Raw genomic sequence first — 21,732 nt, forward strand, 5'->3', positions numbered from 1 at the left:
TTTTTCTTCTTTTTTTTTCTTAAAAACCGAAGTATGTGGGTGTGTGGGCCAAGAGGTCGCCGCGGAGGGCCCTCGTTCACATCTGTTATTCGAGCTTTCTTTTCGTTTGGACGAGAAAAGCTCGCATACCACCTGGCAGTCGGGTTGGCGAGAAGCTGCCGGAGATGGGCGGGCGTCGATGGGAACTATATTTTTCGGCGTCGCCCGTGTCCTACATAGGCCGGGATTGATCTTCTCGTTCGCGCGCTTGCACGAGATCAGTGCCCCCTCGAGCCAGCTTCGATTAGCCTTTTGTAAGTCAGTCTCGCTGATCGATAGCCCACTTGACGGGGCTCGATCGGCCGCGGCGGGTACAGCGCCGCCGATTAACCTTGGCGGTCGTCTGATCGCGTGCGGTGGCAGTGTTCCTTGCACACGCCGTTGTGCGTTCCCCTCGTTTCGTATATGCACTGGCATATTTCGAAGAGCGGCGTGTTCTGTACGTGGGGAGGAATGAACTTCAACAAGGTGGCTAGAGCTTGTTGGTATACGTACACGACTAAGCGTATTCACCAACATACCCGCCTGCCACCCTTAATAATGCAGTGCCTGTGTTTTGTGGTGTCTTTTGTGTCCCATATAGAACCCTCATCGGATTGACCGATAATGCGGAATGCGACGTCTGCTGCACCAAAGAAGACATGGACCATCTGATATGCAATTGCCCTCGATTTGCCTCTGAAAGACAGAAGCTTTCGGACGCATTGCGACAATTGGACGATCGGCCACTCTCTATGCAGATGAACACCGTCCTCGCCTTTCGTTGGCTCAAAAAGTATAGTCAAAGCTGTCTTGTGCTTTTTGAGGACTACAGGCCTATGTGTCAGCCTTTAACTTTTGTGTAGTGCCACCGCTGCATACGCGCCAGCCGATTGACTCACAATTTTTTTCTCTCCCTTTCCCATCTCTCTACCCTTTATTCCCCCTTCCCATTCCCCCGGCATAGGGTAGCAAACCGGGTATGTGCCTGGTTAACCTCCCTGCCTCCTCTCTTGTTGTTCATCTCCCCCCTTTGTGTCCCGTTTATGCGCTGTTTGGAACAACTTAGGAAAACTTCGAACCGAGCTTGCGCCAAATTTGCATCGTCTATACTGCCAAGCTTATGCGAGTGCGAGTGCAATCGGTGTTCGCTGTTCGCGCTCGTTAAACAAAGTATAGGCCCGTATGCACAAACCAATATTGTAGTTCTCAATTTTGTGCCCATATAACGCACGCAGGGAGCACGGAAACTCGAGAAAAACGTGGGTTAAGGTTACGTTTTGTTTTGTGAATGCGGGCCCTAGTCTCTCACTCTCCTTCATTCCCCTCCTTTCTCGCTCACTGCTCGTTCGCTTACAGCTGCAGGGTGTTCAGAAGTGGGTCTTCCTTTTCCTTCTTTCTTTTTATTTTTTCCATTTAAAATAATTGAACCATTAAACAGCTCTTTCGTCTTGTTTCCGTATGACATCCGTATTCGCTAGCCATTAGAGAGTCACTGTTATGTCATGTTGACGACGATCTCTCGACGTATATATACGGAAGCTGAAACGCACACGCGAAAAGTGCGCGTGCTCTGTCAAAATCTCGGTCGTCAAGCTCTTCGTTTTCTTCTTCCCTGGCGCTGTTGCGTCGTCGACGGGGCCCTGATGAATGGGTTCGTTGTCCCACATATACGGCGTGTCGTGGCATGGTGGCTGCGGGCGGGCATTATGGAGCAGGGACTCTCTTCCTTGCAGGGCTCTGTGTGCGCGGCCACGAAGCGCCCTGTAGCTGGCTGAACGCCTATTGGTACAGTGCGCTGACGAGAGGGTGCTACGCATATAGCTCTCATGTAAAGGCAGTGTAGCAGGCATCCGCAATCAGAGGTGTAAGAAATGAGATGACATTGAAAACGCCGTTAATCGAACTTTCAGATTGCACTCACCGTTGCTTCGCAGTGAGAAACTTGTCATGTCAAGGCCACTGTTTTATCTAGTCCGTATGTAGCACAAGCAGTGTAGAACATCTTTTTCTCCAGTCGTGGATTTCGGTGCATGCTATCGCAAACACGCGGCATGCAGGACTGTCTTCGTCCAACAATATTTATCATTTTGTGACTGAATTATTGTGATTTTGCTAAGTTGCACTGCCGTTATCTTCTAGGCTGTAACGAATAATAACGCTTCGTTCGGGTGTGCGTTTTTTTTCCGTCAAGCACCCCATTCGGTAGATTAAGAACACTATGCTACAGAATCAGCCTCCAAGTTTTAACAATTTTTCAGATTGTTATCGATGAGTGGTTCGAATCCTCTGGCGCCAAATCCTCTTCATAAAGTCTTTCTCATATGTGAGATATGGAAAAGGCCCAGCCTCTTTCAAAATCTCTTCACCCCCCTCCCCCCCGCCCTCTCGCGTCGACCTTCGTTGCGCCGGCCCTTGCGGATTTAAGGGCCAAACAACGAAACGTTCCTTTCCTCAGTGACAAAGCCTTCATTTTGCTGAGGCCGTCTTATGTCACTATGAAAGCGTCCTCACTGATGAGCCCTCGGTGAAGGCCTTCTTGGCGCTTCCTCAGCTTAATGTTGCTTTGGGGCTACCTTCGTGCACCCTTAGGTCTGCTTCTGGCCATGAACGAGCGCTTCACCTCACCGCTAGCCCACGTGATGAGCTAGCCTTTCGTGAGGTGAGGACGCGGTAGAAGGGAAGGAACGTTTCGTTGGTTTGGCCTTTAGTTTCTTGACTGCGGCGTGGCAGCTAAGCGTATGTAGTTAGAGAATCCTGGCCTTATCGAACAGCCTTTTTCTATATGGCGTCAAACAGTTTGTCGTGGTTTGATGCAAGTTCATCGTGTCGATATCTGTTAAGATTTTGCTCATCTATACTAGAACAACAGGTTGACAACAATGTGTAAAGTTCCCAAGTATCGCTTCTGCCAGAAAACCGTGTTTTACCAATTGAAGCGTTTGTAGTCTTCGCTTCAAACTGAGAAAAATGACGTGTTCAGCGCTAAGCTGCGTATGTATATATATATGTTCTTGCGGAGGTGCGCAACTAGAACACTTTTTTTCCCCGCGCTCTTCGGCGACCGGGGCGCCGCTTTGAGAGGTGCGCTCACCGGAGCGAGTAAATTGCGCGTCGATTCGAGGAACTCGGCCGGATAAGACCGTGAACTGCGGCAGCCTCTGCAGAGATGGATGTGTGAGGCCAGACACGCCCATTTCCAGCGCATTCTTCCCCGTCATGTTTGTGAGCGTGACGCGCTCTTGCTCTGGCGCGCATCGGAATGCTCTCATCATCTACACGCCCAAAGCCTTACGAATGGGCATGAGGGTGCATTTGATTTTTTACTGATCCGCGTGCTAATTTCCACTCCGCGCATGCCCTCTCTCTCTCTTTCACTCTCTTTGTCTCTTGGTCCACGGCTGGGCTAGTCGCATTGTAATTCGTTCCTTAGATCCTTATGGTTCCTTAATTTTTCTCACCACATGCAGATGTCACTTAAAAAAGGTTTTGTAACTATTCCTTGAATCGTTGGAGGCGTAATTTCGAAATCTACAAATAATCGCCGTCATAGCGTCGTGCCTCTCGTGGGCAGTAAATGTCTTCTTGTGGCCGGATTATATACAAAAATTATAAGCAGCGAAATTAAGCTGGGGAGGTATGTTGAGCCTAATTTTCGCCTGTCTTTAGAGAGCAAGAGTTATGCAGCTGAAATCGGAAAACTCGACCTTGTGCCTCCGACACGGCGTGCGCGGCACACTGGTTTCGCCCTTGTGTGAACCCATGAATATAGTGCTTGTAGAAAACGGCCAGTGGTTTCGCTTCGCCACAAAACCATTGAGCGATCCGTGATGCGAGTTTTACCAATTTAGGAAAGTGTTTCAGCCAAGCGATGATCATTTATTGCTTACGGAATTGTAGTTATGCATATGCATAGGTCTTCCTAAACAGAAACTGGAGCCCTCCCTTCAGGGTCCCACTGTAAAAGTCAGTGGTGTCCTGGAAAAGAAGATCCACGTATCGTAACGAAGCCACCTCATCATTGTCATCATCAGCCTGATTACGCCCAATGCAGGACAAAGGCCTCTCTCATGCTCAGTCAACTCGGTAATGTTCTTGCTGCTGAGCACGTTGATAAAGTTGCTTCTTTCTCCCAGCGCTTCAAGTACGTAGGAACCACGCACAGCACAGGCTAAGCGTTCGGATTTTTTTCTTAATTTCCTTCTCCGTTGGCGTTGTTACCCTGTAGTACTTGGCAATTGTCATGCGGCTCAACTAGGTGGATAACTGTGTTGTGAAGCCTCCTACACACCATTTCGGCGCTTTATAGCGCGGGTGGCAGTGGTTGCGCGTAAATTGGATTCCACGTCTCGATGGTGGCGGCGGCGGCGTGTCGGTATGAGCCTCGCCGGCGCGATTCATTCAGGGAGCAATCGTTGATGCTGCTGCACGTGTACATGTTCGCGTGTACGGTAGAATGCCTTATCGCCGTCGCATATACAGCGGCCGCCAATTCTCTGTCGTCGTTCGCCATTCATGCAACCAACTCTCGGAGAATAGTAAAGGACTTGGCACTTTAACAACTCCGCGTGTCTCTTTGTGGGGCTGTCATAGATAAGGTCTCTCGCGAAGATTAAAAAAAATATTCGCAGTAGTGTTAGCATCATCACAACGAGTGGAAGAGCCAGGAAAGTCACGGATTTAAATGTTTGCATTGTTGTACTAAGCTTGTGAACAAGGAGAGAAAGCTCGCTGTAGTAAGTTTGCTAAGGCCGCTGACACTGAGTGAGTTTGTGAGTGAGTGAGTGAGTGAGTGTGTGCGTGCGTGCACACGCTCACCTCTGCAAATGGGTCGTTTGCACTTTCCAAATCACGGCCAATAGAGGGCATAAATATGTCACGTAATATGTCACGTTAAACAAACCAATAATCGCTAAAAGAAACAAACGGAAAACGAAGGTAAAGTTCTAACATTGACATAAGATTGTTAAGAGAAACGCCAGAGGAACCGTTGTGCCCCCATGCAAACGCCCGCAGCACCGTCATTGGTGTAGGTTTGGGGGGGGGGGGGGGGGCGCCTGCGCAGTAGTGTTGGTGCGTGCACGCTAGTCCGCTATTTCCCTACGTCATTGCGTATTGGAAGTATAAAATGCCTGATTTGCTGCGGCCAGTTGTCGCATGCGGTATCACTGGGCGCGTAGTTTAGCCAATGATGAGATGTGCGCTATTATTATGCTGAACGCATATTCAGTTGTGGCTGGAAAGCGTGCACGTAGGAGATCCCGTTCGATAATTGACTTCGCTAAAGACAGAAGAGACGATGCTGCCACGCATGACAGGCTAGCCGTAGTGAAGCGGTGCGCGAAGACTCTTTAATGAACTGCCCCGCCGCGTTGGTCTAGTGGCTAAGGTACTCGGCTGCTGACCCACAGGGCGCGGGTTCAAATCCCGGCTGCGGCGGCTGCATTTCCGATGGAGGCGGAAATGTTGTAGGCCCGTGTGCTCAGATTTGGGTGCACGTTAAAGAACCCCAGGTGGTCGAAATTTCCGGAGCCCTCCACTACGGCGTCTCTCATAATCATATGGTGGTTTTGGGACGTTAAACCGCACATATCAAATCAATATTTAATGAACTCGTCACGTATCAGTCGGTGGTGCGTATGCGCACATCGTTGCCAGCACGGCTTGGGCGCATGCGAGCACTGTGCGTTCGGTCAATGCATGGAGCTTGTTCTTGCTGGCTGTGGTTAGCGGCTCCGGTCATCACTTGCAAGTGCATGTGGGAGCCTGTGCGAGTGCCTTAGCGTTTTTCGTGATTGCTCATTTCATTGTGGATACCCCCCCCCCCCGACTCCGGAGGCACAGCTTTGGCCTTACTGAACCGTTTTATGACACTGTCAAGTAGTTTCGGTGGCGTGGGACAGGGAGACGAAGAAGACATCTGTCCGCTATGGTTTTGAGAACGCTCCGTTGAAGCCTTCGACTCAGGACTTCGGAAATTGCATAACTGTTGTACAAGATGAAGAAATGAAAGTGCTCCAATGTTTCTTTGAAAGACCAATATCTGCGATGAATATTTAGCAGATTGTGTAGAAAGTGTGCACCATTACTGTTCAAACGAGAATTTTAGAACTCGCCAAGTGTAGGACTGTACGTATATTGCTTTGTTTCTCAATTTTTATATCGTAACAAGCAAGTGCAAAGGAATAGCCGTCGCCAAGCAGTGGTGACAAAACTCCCTGACTTTTTTATTTCAATAATAAGGAAAGAGATAATCTAGGGTGAAGGTTCGTCATGCTTTTTTTTTTTGTTTTTCGGCTCGTATCATGGCCTCTTTCTCGCCACCCAGGGTAAATAATCAGCTTCCCAGGTGCCGTAAACTTGCGTGGGAATCGCAAATCTGCAAACTTGCCGCTGTCTGCACGACACATTCAATAGATTATGAATGGAAGAAACCAAACAAAAAAGGAGAAGGCAGGGAGGTTAATCAGAAAGACTTCCGGTTGGCTACCCTACACTGGGGCGTTAGGGAAAGAGAATATGAGAGGATAGAAGGGAAGGAAGGAAAAGAGTGAGAGACAGTAAATTCACTGCAGCGTGTATAACTACGCCGCATATCAGAGACGTTCACACAAACCCATCGTACTCAAAAATGCCCCCACCTCCCCGAAGTGAATCGTGAGGAAATCCGAATGCATTGCGTAGCGTCCATAACGGCGTTTCGCATGTGAAAACTGCAGCGTCAGAACAATGGTGTTTTTTTCTTACACCGGCAGCCAATAATAGTAGTAGTAGTAGTACATTTATTAAATAGTGTAGTAGTACATTTATTAAAAAAACAAAGATTACCAAGAAAACTAGCCTCTAGTGGGCTTCCCTACAGTACTCGGTATACTAGGTGAAGTCCCTAGTCAGGGACCCCATTGGTCGTGGCCGCTGTCCTGGCACGCTGGACCATGGCTCGTTTGGCTGGGAGCTCCTGGCGACCGAGCAGGGCTGCCTCCCAGTCCTCTAGTTGGACTTGGGTTCGGGGGTAAAGAAGAATTGAGGTGCCATGCCCATACCATGTGGTGGGTGTCAGCCACCTCCGCACAGCACTGACAGAGGCCGGAAAAGGAAGAGTCAGTGTTTAAGCACTGCCGGGCTCTTTAACACTTGGTAAATAGCCGGAGAAGAATTCTCTCGTCCGCCTTACTGTGTCCTTTGCAGGGCGGAGGATAACGGTGGTGGACGGTCCCGGTAATGTGTAATTATCTCCCTATAAGTTAGGAGAGGAACGTTATCCTATGTGTCACAGGGTCACTGGAGGGTGAGGCAGTGGTTCGGGGAATGAGTGCGCGTGCGGCAGTGTGCGCCGCTTCATTGCCTGCCAGGCCCTGATGGCCAGGAGTCCAGATTAGTAAGCGGGCAGAGGGTTAACCTATCCGCGGACAAGGCTTAAGAATTTTGGCAGCTAGAGGTGAGATGCATCCCGGTTGTAAAAGCTTATTTGGAGTCTGATATTATGATTTTAGAACTGTCGTGTGATATAGCTAAAGCTATGGCATCCTCTTCAGCATGGGTAACGTTGGGTGCATGAAAGAACAGACCATCCAGCTGCCTGTCTTGGTGGACTATGGCGGCCGTATACCGACCCCTACGGTAAGGGCCGGCGATGGTCGTGTGAAAAAAACGTTTTGTTTAGAGCCGAATCGGCGCCGCAGAGAGCAAGAGCTCGTGCCTCTCTACGGCCAGCGTGCGACTCACGGGACATATTGGTGGGGAGGGGTCGAACATGAATCGCGTATTTCCAATGTTCGGGCACTCGTACTTGCTCCTCTGTGTGAAATTCATGCCGAATGTGTAGGCGATCTAGGAGTCGTCTGCCTGACGAAGTCTGCGCCAGATGCGTGTATTGATTTGTTAGGTGAGCCTTCCGCAGCTTCTGGTAGGTGTTTACCACTCCCAAGGCAAGAAGTTTTTCGTTGGAAGTAGTGATTTGGAGATCTAGGGCTCTCTTGATAGTTTTGAGGAGGGTGGCCTCTAAGGAACCTTCATCATACTTCCGTAAGTGCAGGTACGGAGTCGCATACAAGATGCGACTAGAGACAAAAGCATGTGCGAGATGAAGCGCATCCTTGCTTTTCAGACCTCCCCGCTTGTTGGAGACTCGACGGACCATGCGGCCCACCTGTTCTCCAGACTTACGCAGCTTGTGAAGTGTTGTCTCGACCCTGCGGTGTTTGTGAATATGAAGTCCATGGACACGGATCTCCTGTGCCGCATTAATAGGTCCACTGTGCAGGGAAAAGTTAATGGGCGAAGTGCACTTCGCCGACGGCCGACGGGGCACAAATTCAGACTTCTGTGGGGAACACTGGAGGCCGCAATATGCCGCATATTCGTTCACTATGTGGACTGCGGTTTGCAGGCTGTCCTCCATGCTTCCCAGGCATCCCTCTGTGGCCCACAGAGTGACGTCGTCGGCATAAAGCGCATGCTTTACCCCGTCGACAGCAGCCAAGCGGGCCGGGAGCTGCGCCAAAGCTAAATTGAACAGCAGAGGCGACAATACAGCGTCCTGTGTTGTGCCTCGCGTGCCCAGGGGCAGCCAATGGCGCCGTTCGCCGCACGCGGCGTTTTTATGTCGCGATTAACTGGGTATGCGTTTTCTAGCGCTAGCAACTAACGTGCATGGTTAAAAAAATACCATGAAGTGGACAAAACAAACAGCGTTTTCTGCTTGACGTTGGCGCTTCACCGCGGTGTCTCGAGCACACATTTCCGGATGTTCTTGGAAGGCGCCCAGCCAGAGAATGGCCGAGTGAGGCGCGAGTGGATGAGAAAGTGGTGCGCAGGGTGGCGAGAAAGCGAACGGTGAGAGAAGGAGCGGCGAAGCACTGTACCTGTTCTTGTACCGGACAACCGTAATGTCAGCGCATCATCACCACAAACGCTACACTAACCCTGCCGGCACAAACGCTACAAACGCTTGTCAGACGCGCTGCATTGAAGCGGTGGCAAGTCACGTTCAAGTCAAAGAGGGGGGTGATCTGGTTGCGAGGGGCGATGATAAGCGCGCGTGCCCGCAACTGTGGGAGAGGGCGGTGGAAGGATCCCGGCGGACGCCTGACATAGCCCAATAAAGAGCCACTCACCACCCCGCGTTTAAAAACTAGGGGTTGATTTTCCCCTCTCCTTCATACACACGATGTATCCTCCTCGCCCCTTAGTTCTTGAATCACGTGAACATTGCAATATCAGCGCTAAGCGCTATATAGCCTATCAGGATTTCGCGCTTCTCGGCTGCACGATGTTATCGCTGCTTACGCAGTTTTACACTCAAAATAAAGTTTCATCGGTTGATTGTGTGTGATATTCATACGAAACAAAGAAGAAAGGATGGGCGGCTGCATGGCAAAGCAGTGCAGAAGACAAAGCACATGTGATATTTCGCGTATATTAACAAATCGAGAGCATACATGTAGACTGTAGACGTCACGAGAACTACACTCTATGCCACAGTAGTGCGCAAAGAAGGACGAGAAATATGAGGAAAGTATATTGCGCCCCTTTTTTGTATTTTGGGAGCATGGTGAGTGTCCCTTAAGAAATGCATTCTCATTTAAAATTACGAGAGGGCTTTCACAGCTTTGTGTGCTCTTGAAAGATGTGGACCGTGCTGTAATAACGCCTGCACAGTGAGTGGCCGATCATCCAGCCGCCGCAATGCGTTGGCAAGTGCTTGTCTTCCTGAGGCAAACTGAAGACCGTGACACTAGCAGGTGTTCGACATTTTCATCGGTGCCGCAAGCATCGTATGTCGCACTGTCAGTCACTCCGATTAGTGTGCTGTACGCTTTCGTGAAAGCAATCCCAGCCAAAGGCGATAGAAAGCCGAAGCCGGATCTAGGCCGGATGGAGGCTATAGCGGTGAAGGGTCTTGTAGTTCATGTAGTGTGGTACGTCGTATGTTTGGTGCGTTCCACTCTGTCAGTGTGAGACTTCGGACCAGTTGAGGAATCTGCCTTTCAGCGTCTGTTATTGAAAGCGGAATCGGAACGCTGTTTACTTCCTGGTGTGACGCGCCAGCAGCATTATCTACCGAATCGTATTCGCTGATGCCACAATTCCGATATAACCAGTGGCCCAACAAACCATGTACGCTGGGGAAGTCTACAATGGGTCAGCTGCATGTTAAATAGAAACTTTTCAATGATGAGCGCTTGCTTGTTGTTACTTACCAGCGTATAAGGTCGACGGAGATGATGCAACATTTTATTTATGAAAAAAAGGAGGCGAGGATATCAAGGGTGGTTTCCCCACACCAGGACACCAGTGGCCGCAGCAACTCGCCCGGCTTGATCCAGGAGACCCCTTTGAGTCTTCAGGTTGTGGGTGTGCTGACACCCCCTGTAAAGTTGTTTGCGCCGCGTTGTGCAGGTGTCTCGCGCAGAAGCCGTATTTTGGGGTCACAACTATTAAGCGGTAAGTGGTGTTGTGTTCGCGAGCGTTGATCACCGCTATCATCATCATGGTTAGACTGGTAGCGCTGGCGGTGACCCTTGGCGGCAGGTCTAGGTGGCGCCTGGAGAGAGTCATGTGGCGCCTGGAGAGAGTCATGGCCTCCGAGATTGCGAGCGCGCGGCGGGGTTCTCTCCGGCTGTCCCAATCATAGAGTTTCCCAAAATTAACTAGAGGGCACTCTGGCGCTGCGATCGTTCAGCGACCATGGGAATGATGGGTAGTACACACATTTGCCTAGTCTTCGTACTTGCGGGTGGCGAATCGTACTGCGGCTTTGTTTATTACTGGTTACGGTTTTGTTTTGAAAGAAAGAACAAACCCTTTTGAACGTAAGGACTTGATTCGAAATAGTAAGCTTAAAAGAATAAGGTTGTGAAGCGCAAACGGTGAACATTTGCTAATTTATGTTTTCGTGAAAAAACAGCTCCAAGCCACACGAACACACACGGAGCCAGAAGCAGGCCAGAAGTACGAAAATTAGACAAATGTGTGCACTACCCATCATTCCCATGCTCGCTGAAGCGCCGTGTGTTGCAACTCCCATAGACACTAGCGCTAGAGTTCCCTCTAGTAAGTATTGTGGGAAACTCCATGGTCCCAATCGCCGCGCTCCCCAGCAAAACCAGCGAGTATCGCCTCACGCGCTCGGCTACCGCGAGGGGGCGCGTTTAATGTGGGTTCCTAGAGCGGCGGAGACCACGGCAGAGAGCAGAGCGCGCGGGATTTCAGCGTGCGCATGATTTTTTTTCTCGCGTGTGAGCAAAAACCGACAAATCTTCTGACTGCACTGAAGGCAAGTATTTGTTTTCTTTTACTGTTTTTGTTTTGATCCAGTTGGCGAATAAAAGCGTGGCAACTGCTGAATTTTGCTTGTATAGATCATTGCTAGGAGGTATTATTTCGTCTGTGACAGAGGCATTCTAGCATGCTCCCTTAATGGAGGCGCGTATGTAGGTGAAGACTGGGCTATTGTCGTTGAAGCATATTGCCCCTTTATTGTTCGAGATCGTTTTGCTATTTTGTCGCGTACCAATATTTATCAGGTGGTCAACCGATTTCCACTTACGATCTAGATAATTAAGTGTGCTGATCGTGTCACTTATTAATGTGAAAAGTAGTTTTGCTGGAATATTGTGAAATGCTACGATTAGCCGACATACATTTACTCCCTACGTCCTTGACAGTGAAAGTGCTTGAATTATCATCGTCTCCATTTTTCGTCATCTGTATATTAATTATGATTTGGTAGCACAATGGTAATATCTGTATTGTGTTTATTTACTGTTATCTCTACTGCATCCAAATCAAAGGGTCTCACATGCGGCTGAACGGCGTCTTTCAGAAAACCATGTATTTGTCGAGGTAGACTACTGGAGAATAAAAAGGATCGGGCTGCCATTTTTCTTAGTTTTTTGCCTGGGCCTCCCCCCCCCCCTCCTCCTATACAGCCCGCGAACTTTGGAGTATAGTTTCGAGCACATTCGGATTTCTTGCAGAGGCATCGCAGTTTTAACTGCTCTAATATGGGTGGCGCCACTCTGCAGCAAAATAGAAACCCCGTTTGTAAATAAAAGGCCCCAGCGTTCACTTTGCCTCTCGGACACCTTGACCCGACATTTTCAAATGAACACAGAGTTATATAAAAGTGCAAAACCAATTTTTTCTCGCCACTTCGAAGCTGCTTCGGCAACAGCGCGGCAGCCTTTTCGACCGAAAGAGAGAGCGCCGCGGTGCGGAGAAAAGAGCGGGCCACGCCCACCTCCGGAAACACGCGCTCTCCGTGCGATTGGGACGGCTGGAGAGAGACCCGCCGCGCGCCCGCAATCTCGGAGGCCATGAGAGAATTGAGCGAGTCTCTTCGGCTGGTGACGTTTGGCGCGAACGGTTGTCTCTCGCAGTGGGACCCCGGTGCACGGCACCGCGGGCCGTCTGCCGGGGGCCCTTGTGGTGAGTCAGGCGTTGGTGACACCGCCTTGTATGTCATGTTGTTGTTGAGTGTTGTTCAATATTGAGTAAGAATGTCTTAGCGTGCTGATCACAATTGATGTATAATAGTTCGGCTGACGATATCGTCGATCAAAAAGTAGTTAAATATGTGTTGTTCGGTGTGTTCCGACAGCGTCTGCTATGTCCGTTTACTCCAAGAGCGTGGTGGCGCTCACCACCTTCAGACCCCACAAGGTCAAGTCGGGCGAGGACGCATATTAGGTCGAGTGACATGCATTAGATACCGCAACACTTTCAAGTTTATTCGAGTAAAACGGGGACGTTAGGCATGTCACATGCAAAAAAAAAAACAATTTGGTACCGTTAACTGCGCCACACAACCTATACTGTCATCTCCTCCGTTAGATAAGCAAGACAGCTTCGCTTTGTTGGTGTCAACCAAGCCTGAAAGAAGTGCGGAGCTGAGCAGCCTTCCTTGTTTCTATTCGGTTTTCTTTTTCGCTCTTTTGCAATTTATACTTCCTTTTGCCTGCGTTACGCCAAGCGACGACAACGTGCGACAGCCAGAGCCCTTAAAGTGCTTCGCACTTGATATCATCTTCAACGTGCTCGAAGAACAAGAGGAAGAAGACTTCCCCTTGGCGCGAACGCGTGCTCAATGTGCTACAGTACGTGGTTTTGCCTGCGTTGCGCCAAGAGACGACCGCATATACGCGATCGCAGAATGCGACAGCCCAGTCCCATCAGGTGCTCTGCACTGACAAAAAGGTGCACTTTTCAAGAGCGAGCATGACAAATGTCCTGTAGAACGTATACACCTTTTTCAAGCACACTAGCGCCGCCAGCGGGCGCGCAAGCGCCAATGGGAAAAGTGTGTACGTCGCAGCAGCCGCCCCGACGAGCGCGTCTCACGCTTCAACTTTTTATTTGTGCCATGTCAGTGTTTCTCAGATTAACTGAACTTGGCAAGGGGTGATATATTGCTACATATGATTCACTCGGTAACTGCAGTGTTTACCTGCAACCGCCCCTCTACGATTTTCACCTGTCCGGCTGTTGGCCCAGGTGAGCGGCTCAGAAGCGTCATTTTTAATATTATCCTTTAGCGCCAGTATACGCTTTCGGCGTATATAAAAACAAAAAGAAGTTGCGTGCCTAAAAGGGGCAGGAGCTGTCCGAATAATTCACGGATGCATTAAGAATCAATGTTCATCACACTGTTGGTGAATAAATTGGGAGGTTCTGGTATTTAAAAAGTGATCTAGAAATAACCGGAATTTCATTAAATGAGATTCTGTGAGAGCGCGTTTACCATATATAGGTAAAAAAAAAAGAACAATGTGCACCTACCAACGTTCTTTGGTATTGTAACTGTAGGTTGGAATAAATCTTTCAGGGCAAAAAGAAACAAGTAGAACAAGGAAGCAAAAATAAATACCGTGACACACACACCGCAAACACTCCCGCACAAGTGAAAGATGTTCAAAAGACATATACAAAAATAAGCGTACATCACGCATACAGCAGAGGCGCAAGAAGGCAAACAACCAAGGCGCGTGTTTATACATGACTAATAAAACTTTCTCGAGCTGTAAGGCTGCCTTATACAAAGGCTGCCTTATACAAAGTACGACGTTTTTTATATACGTCTCCGAAATTTCTCGTGTTGTATGTTTACGGTGACAGTGTAAAATCTACCGTGCTTCTGTGGATCAAATTACACTTGCATGATTGACAGTGTATGCGAGTTACGGTGAGACGGCTCCGTCCAGTGAATTTCGACGCTCTCTGAGGCCAGTGTTGATACATCAACCAGTCTGGTCGATGTGTATATGGGAACAGAAGAAAGAGGAATTCGGTTAGCAGCTCCTATACACAACAATTGGCATGCATCTGGTAGTATTTTACCCTGTATACTGCAGATCCTGCGACGTTCTGTTCACTACGGAACAAATGTGACTAAGTTGTCTGTGAAAATGTGACTTCTGTGCACTACGGAACAAATGTGACATATGTAGTATTCAGGATTAAATAATATTCAACAAGCAGCGACATATTCTTTTCGTTTTGTGCTCGGGCGGCGCCATCGAGCAGCGGAAGTGGGGAAGTGATTATAAATGAAAAAAAAGAGGGAACAGGTGGCTCGCTTGGCGTACACACTTTTCCCGTTGTGCTCTGCGCGCCCGTGGTGCGTTCTGGGATATCTTGAAAAAAAAAAAAAGGTCTATTGTATTCGTTTTCTTTCGCAGGCGTCTACACGTCGCATAGTGTCTGTCTGAGCGGCGAACGCATGTAGTCCCGGTGGATTCGTTTTTTTTTTCGTTCAATAGACCTCGCGCTAAAAAGGGGTGGGGAATAATAATAGCAGCCTTTCTCTCGATGCACATTCAGAACCGCGCAGTGCGTCGCATTCGGTAGTGTTGCTCGACTGCTAACTCGAAGGTCGCGGGACCGAATCTCGGCCGCATTAGCGATAGAGGCGGCGATGCTTGTGGGCCGTGTATACATGTATTTAGTCGAAGTTTCCGGAGCCCTCCACTAGCGTGTCTGTTCTCTTATAGTCATATCGTAGTCCTGAAATGGTATACTACCAATTATTATTATTATTATTATTATTATTATTATTATTATTATTATTATTATTATTATTATTATTATTATTATTATTATTATTATTATCGTATATAAACGGGACCACAGTTCATAAATTGAAGTACTAGAAAAAATCTTTCTGACAAGCCAGCTGAGTTTTAAAAGTATGTACGCAAATGGTCTAGCAAAAGGAGTCCTTCAGTCTATACTGGGCTCGGACGGTGTCAAAGTGCATGCCGTCGCTGACTGTTTTGCCACGCATTTTTAATTCGTTTATATGGCATCAGGCACTAGACTCCAGATAGTAAAACAGCCCATGGCAGTTAGCACATCTATAGTGGTCTACCGCAGGATAAAAGGCTCATCTGCTCATGCATTAAGCGCTTATAAACCGTCCTTATCGCGGGGCCCAGATGGCATACCTTCCGCCATACTAAAGGCTTATGGTAGTATATTTGCCTCAGTAGGGATTACAATATTTGATAACTGCCTGAACACTTCTTGCAGCATCTGGGAAAATGTGCGTGTTTATTTTCCAGTATTTAAGTTTGGCTGCTGCAAAACTGATGTTACGAATTATCGTCCTATTCTTCAACTGTTTGCCATATCGAAGATCTCTGAGCTCGCTCTTCACGGCATATCGTTTGTTAGCGTGAATAAATCATTGATTCCTAAACAACGCGCGTTTCTCCCTGGCCGCTCAACTACCACAAATCTTGCAAGTTTCATGACGCAAATCTCTTCTCCTATTTCTCAGAGAGGACAGGTTGAGGTTGTCTACTGTGACCTGAGCAAGGCTTTTGATAGTCAGCCACACAGTGTTTTTGGTTGCACTTGCGAACTTTGGTGTTGACTGAATTGCTTGCACAAGGACCTGCCTAATAGATCATATTATGTTGCAGTAAACGGCCAAACGTCTTGCTTGTACAAAGTCACAAGTGGGGTCCGTCAAGGGCCGGTATTAGGCCCCCTCTTATTTACGGCCCGCTCTTTATTTACGTGCACGACGTTTTTTTTTTTGCAATTCGTTATTGTTTTTTTCTCTTGTATGCTGATGACATTTAGATATTTAAGGAAGTTCATTCAGCTAACAACTGTAGTCGGTGCTGCTGGAGAACGCACTGTTGATGTGTTTATAGCTTATAAACGATTAACGATCGTACACTTTAGTTTCGGTGTAGTAGTAATCCTGTGACTTCGAAACTGCCGTTGATGCGAGCATGCTTGCGTGCTAGCTCGCAGTGATTTCGAATAAGGTTTTCCATGCGTGTAGACATGGCGTGCGGACGGGAGGTGGAAAGGGGAGAATCTCTTTCCTATATTCCGCTTCATGTATCAGGTGCACGGTGATCAGGTGCAACGCCATGAAAGCTAGCGAGAGTTCTTACAGTACGTGTTCTTGCACCAAGAAATATTTCTATGGTTTTTACTGTATACCTGTGACGTGTTTTTGTGTAGTTTTTTAGACAGAAGAATAAATGTAGATCATCTATATCTGAGAAATAAATAAACCGCGTTGTTTACGCGTTTGCTGATGGGTTCTCCAAGATCTCAGAGCGTCTCTGTATTTTCTTATCGTGGCCTCCGCGACCAGTTCCGGCAGCGTGCAGCTGCAGACCGTTTCGGAGGCCACGTTTACGACGACGAAGTTCAAGCGCGAGACGTGCTGCAGAGTTGTACTGTTGTACATTTCGTTGACAGAACTTCTTGCATAGCTTCACCAGCGTTGCAACTGACGTATGAAATGGTCTATATATATTCACCTGAGAGGGGGCAACGCGGGTGGAGAACACGTAATGATCCTTCCACAATGTTCTATCATCCACTCCGATTGAAACAGTCACTGGTTTCGCTCTGAAAGTGAGTGTGGTTTACCGTGCATTAAGAGAGCAATACTGTAGCGATTTGGTGGGCACATAGCTGTATTAATCTGCGAGACCTGTTTCAGCAATTACTTAGTAATCTGATCACGTTACCGTGGACGTCGAGCCACTGGCAGCGCTGAATCGTTTTCGGCATCGTGGTATGCATATAACGGGGAACGGTAATGCTGCAATATAAAGGGTGCGGTGTTACTGGCACACTACGGAGAGTCTATGGAGGACATTTCTTACCCGACCGCCTCGTTCTAGATGTTATGTGTGGATGTTGCGTTGTAAAATAATGCAACTTTAGGAACAAAGCATCGTGATATCCTAGCTCGTTCTTAAAGCCGTTACTCTACAGCCGTAATGTTTCACAGTTATCCATGTACAGGACGAGGCGTACAGCAGCGTGTTGCATTCTCCCCTGAAGGCGTGCGTGAGGAGGGGCCTTCGCGCGGCGATCACGAAATTGCCGGGAAGCGTAGGCACTGCCGCGAGCCGGGGCGTGTTTCTGTTTGTCGGCCGCTCGGTGATCTGATGTGCGCTCAGCGGGGAAACGGGCGCGCACGCACGCGGCAGCGCCATGACATGACCGGGCCGTCAGGGAGTCATTGTTCGTCGCAATCGGGCCGTGACGACGGGGGCCTTCGAGGAGGAGACTTCGTGCGTGAAAAGGCCGCGGCCGGGCGAGTAGTGCACTCGCATGCTGCGAGGTATACACGTGCGGTAGTGCCCCGTCATCCTCAGCTCTTGTGTTCGTGCACTGTTTCGTGCATTTCGGTGCGTGCGCGTGAGGAGTGGAAAGCGAAGGTGAATTACGCCCGTTTCTTCGTGCGAGCGTTCTGCTTAATGTAGGTAACACGGCCCATATCGGGGCGCCCGACTGTGGGCTTTCGCAAGTGGTTTGATATCGCAGTCAGCGTCAAACCTTGTTTGTTTACCACTGGTTCAAAAGAAATTAGAGTTCTGAAATGTTATAGTGAAAAGCTGCCTTAAGAAGCTATTAAAGGGGCCTTGCAACACTTTTTGAGCATAGTAGTCGGGGCTTCCGAGAGAGAGAGAGAGGGAAAACAACTTTATTTTCGGGGCTTCCAAGAACACAGGTGTCAAATATTTATATATAACTCAGGACGCGGCCTGGAATTTACAATAACTCCTCAAGTTCAGCTAAAAATTGCTTTCTTTTCTGTACATAGATAGAATTGAGTTTTTTTCTCTCTCTTTCTTGACAAGTAAATGTACAAGCTAAAAAATCACTCCTCACAGCCATTGTATCAGCCATTGTATCTGTCATTGGCTGATTTGAGCATGGCGTATTCGGTCGTTACTGGGGTCACCGCTGGAGGCCGCGACTTGTCTATACTCATGTGCGCACGATAGCTCTGAAAATTTTCGTATTAGAAGACGAAAAATACAGATAGAAAAAGTGCTTAAGGTCAGGAGGCGCGCGTGAATTTTTTTTTACTTTCTTCGTGCCATCCCTCTCTGCTTAGGTGCCAGCGCTTTCGCCAGTACGAGAGAGCGCAATTGTAGCGTGGCAGAAATCTTCGAAACTTCGCTCGTATACTGAAGTAATTCTAAAAATTTTTGCGATGGGGAATTCGCGAGAAAATTAGCGCCTTTAGTAAAATTATTCTATGACTTATTGAAAGTCTTGCAGAAACCCTTTGACGTCTTACAAGAGCTTTCTAACACCAGCACACAGGGGACAAATGTGAAAAAAAAAAACTACTACAGAGGCCAACTTATAAAGAATCGATACACGTTAAATATGGAGCTAAATTACAAGATCAGTGTTGGGAGCATAGAAGCAAAAGACATCCGGTATGAAGTGTAGGTAGTCTATGATGTCTTCGGGGGAAATATTTAGGAGTTTGACTAATAAAAAGTGAAAGTTACATGAAATGTGCTACTCAGACGAGTCGCGACGCAGCTTGCAACATATAGAAAGGAAAATAGCTGTGAAAAAAAAAAAAGGCGACAAACTGCGAATCGGAGGCTTGGAACAATACATGACCCATATCGGACATTCTTACCCAAGATATCGGGACGCATAGCTGACACGTCGTATGCGCTGAATAGACGAGGAAGTTCTTTTCAGATACGATAAATGGAAAAGGTTTTGATCTTCCGTGATTCTCTCTTCCTGCTCACTTCTTTCACTGTGCATTTGTCTTATTTTGGGTGAATATATATTAATTTGATCATCTGTACCGTAATTAATTCTTAATATGCAGTATTTCTCTAACTTATATGACGTGGGTTCAATAAAGTGATTGAGGCTATACGCGTAAAACATTTTGAGTCTTTGGAAGTACGACCAGGTGCATCTGCATTGTCGTTCCCCCTGCGGAATAACTGGCTATAGCGCAATGACAGAAAGAGGCCTTCAGACTGGAAACTTGATTGATTCTTTCATTTGTTGTGATCGAAAATTCACGGCCTACGGGACAGGAGGAAGTAGTGAAGCCGTGTTTGCTGAAGTGTTACGCTGTTGCGATTACCCACCACGGAGGTCGCATTTCCATGGAAATTAAATCCAAAAACACCCGTGCACTTAGATTTAAGCTCACTTTAAAGACACTCAGGTGGCCGAAATTAATCTGGGACTGTATAAAACATGTCTCATAATACTACCGTGGTTTTAGTTAGTACATCCCCAAAATTTAATCTTTGAAACCGAGCCGTTTTGACGCGCATGCGTGTGTCTTGATATAACCTCTTCTATAGTACATGGTCATACACGAAAACAAGAAAAAAAAAAAGAAATGTAGGTTTTCCACATGCGCAGCTCTGTTATTTATCGCCTTTGCGCATTCATCTGTATGTATATAAGAAGGGCATTTAGGAGAGATAAGCAGTTCGTAGTAAGCGCTGCGTGTCGTGTGTGTTACTCGGGTGGATGTGTGAGTGTTTGTGAGAGTCAAGGTAGCGCTAAATTCTTACAATGTGACGAATAACCAACTAGCCCAACAACAAGTTTTATTGAGAAAAAAAAAAAACTTGAAGAGAGGGATGAATATACGCTTTGTGAACGTGGTTTATGGGTTTCATGAAAACACTGCGTGAACGAACCATCGCGCTCACTGCGTTTTCTTCACGTGAGCTCTTAGAATGAAAATTGATTGCACCAGAGCTGGAACACGCTGATGTGCATTTCTGCATTGAATACCGAGGGAGCGGTTCCTTCGGTCGCAGCGAGCTTCGTCTCTGTGGCAGTCGGTGTTTAAGTGAAGGATCAAATTCTTTTAACGCACCTGATCCGTCCTCACGAGTATCGGATGGTACTCGGCACGATGCCACGCTCGGACCACACAGAAATGGAGCTCGGCTAATGGAACGACGAGCTTTTGCGTGCACCATTCAGTATGGAGATAACGCGTACGTCTGAGTGGCGGTGCATTTCTGAGCTGCGTCGCATCGCTACCGCCGAAGCACTCCCTGCGCGAGGGGAACGCGTCAGGTGTCGTGTTTACCCAACTGAATCAGTCGGGCCTCGTTCTGCCTGCGATACACGACGCGCGCTGAAGCGGGGCGCTGTCTCTGCCACTGTGTCGGTGTCTTATCGGCGGCCGACTCCTTGCGGTGTGTGGGCCTAGTGGGAATCTCCGGGCTTCCCCGCCTCCTCCGATTGCCGCCCCGCTGAGGAGCTTGCTCGTCTCGAGAGCAGCTCTTCCCGATATCTGTGGCCGTAGATTGTGGCATGCGGGCACCGATGAGTGCGTACTAGGCCGCCAAGTCTATCCTGACGTCGTAGTTCTACAGCGAATGCGCACTACATATGTGCGTGTACGGCTTGGGATACTATAGGAGGGCGCAGCACCTTTCGGCATTTTCACCTTGGTGAGTGCTCTTTCTTGCAGCAGAGAATATTTTAAAGCTTTCCGTTCTTTTCATCTTGATGTTTGATGCGTTCATTGTGGTACCTTGAACTAAAGATGTTGTTTTTCCGTTACGCATAGTTGCTATTTGGTTGATGCCTCGGTGTCATGCCCTGTAATTCTTAGTAATCAACATACCCCTTTGTCAGTTTTTTTTGTGTATAGAATCGTGGCCTTGTTATTATGTCATTCTCGCGCAGAGTGAATGCTGGCAACCTTGGTGGCCTATATTCTGTAGACCTTGAAATCACTTAAAATTTTTGTGGTTAGGACAAGCAAGAGGTCGTCGGGTACAGAACGGGGGTTTCAGATGCGGAATCTGTGTGAGCATGTAGTGTTACAACAAATATGGCTAATCACGCCGTGTTCTCTCCACACTTACGATGGCCTCTTCCAAAGTAAGCTGCCATATTTCAGCGTTGGCTTAACGCATACACCAACCAGGCATGGTTACTGGGAGGATGAGTGCTGTTTTCGCCGCAAGAACGAAGGGCTCCTGTTCCGCAGTTTTGCATTTGCTTTTAAATGTGTTATAACCAGCTCAAGTTCCATTTACCTATATGTATTTAGTCAACGCTCACTCTATACAGAGCAACGAAGAACTCGGTCTGTAGTAAATCGAATGTTATTCATTTTGCTTGTCGAGCGCGAGTAAATAGTGTTGGTATAAATTATCCTCAGTTTACATGCGTCGCATCTTGTTTCACCAGCCCTAAAAGCGTCATTGAGTGACACCAGATATCTCGTGCTATTCAGTGTTTTCGTGGTGATAACAATATTTAGCGTTGATTCGCGCTGTGATTCTTTCGTCAATGCTATGGGGTAGATAAAATTAATATAGGATAAGGATAAGACAGGACTAAGCGCACACGCTTGCGGGCCACCGGGCATCAGTTCAGCCGCTTCGATTCAGCGCGTTCAACTTGAGCATACTGCGCTCTGCC

General features: G+C 47.9%; 1 protein-coding gene across 4 annotated transcripts in view; it reads left to right on the top strand.

The window, feature by feature from the left end:
• Positions 1 to 21,732, top strand: part of cv-c (RhoGTPase activating protein) — a 557,988-nt gene that overhangs the window by 227,825 nt on the left and 308,431 nt on the right. Inside the window, exon 1 of one of the 4 annotated variants that reach the window (XM_075882226.1) lies at positions 20,554 to 20,750. The exons of the other annotated variants lie outside the window; for them this stretch is intronic. The gene's annotated coding sequence lies outside the window, so the exon portion shown is untranslated. Of the gene's footprint in view, positions 1 to 20,553; positions 20,751 to 21,732 lie in introns of those variants that run through there. 4 annotated transcript variants of the gene reach the window in all.

Source organism: Rhipicephalus microplus, chromosome 2 (genome assembly GCF_043290135.1).
Source record: "Rhipicephalus microplus isolate Deutch F79 chromosome 2, USDA_Rmic, whole genome shotgun sequence".
Classification (NCBI taxonomy): domain Eukaryota; kingdom Metazoa; phylum Arthropoda; class Arachnida; order Ixodida; family Ixodidae; genus Rhipicephalus; species Rhipicephalus microplus.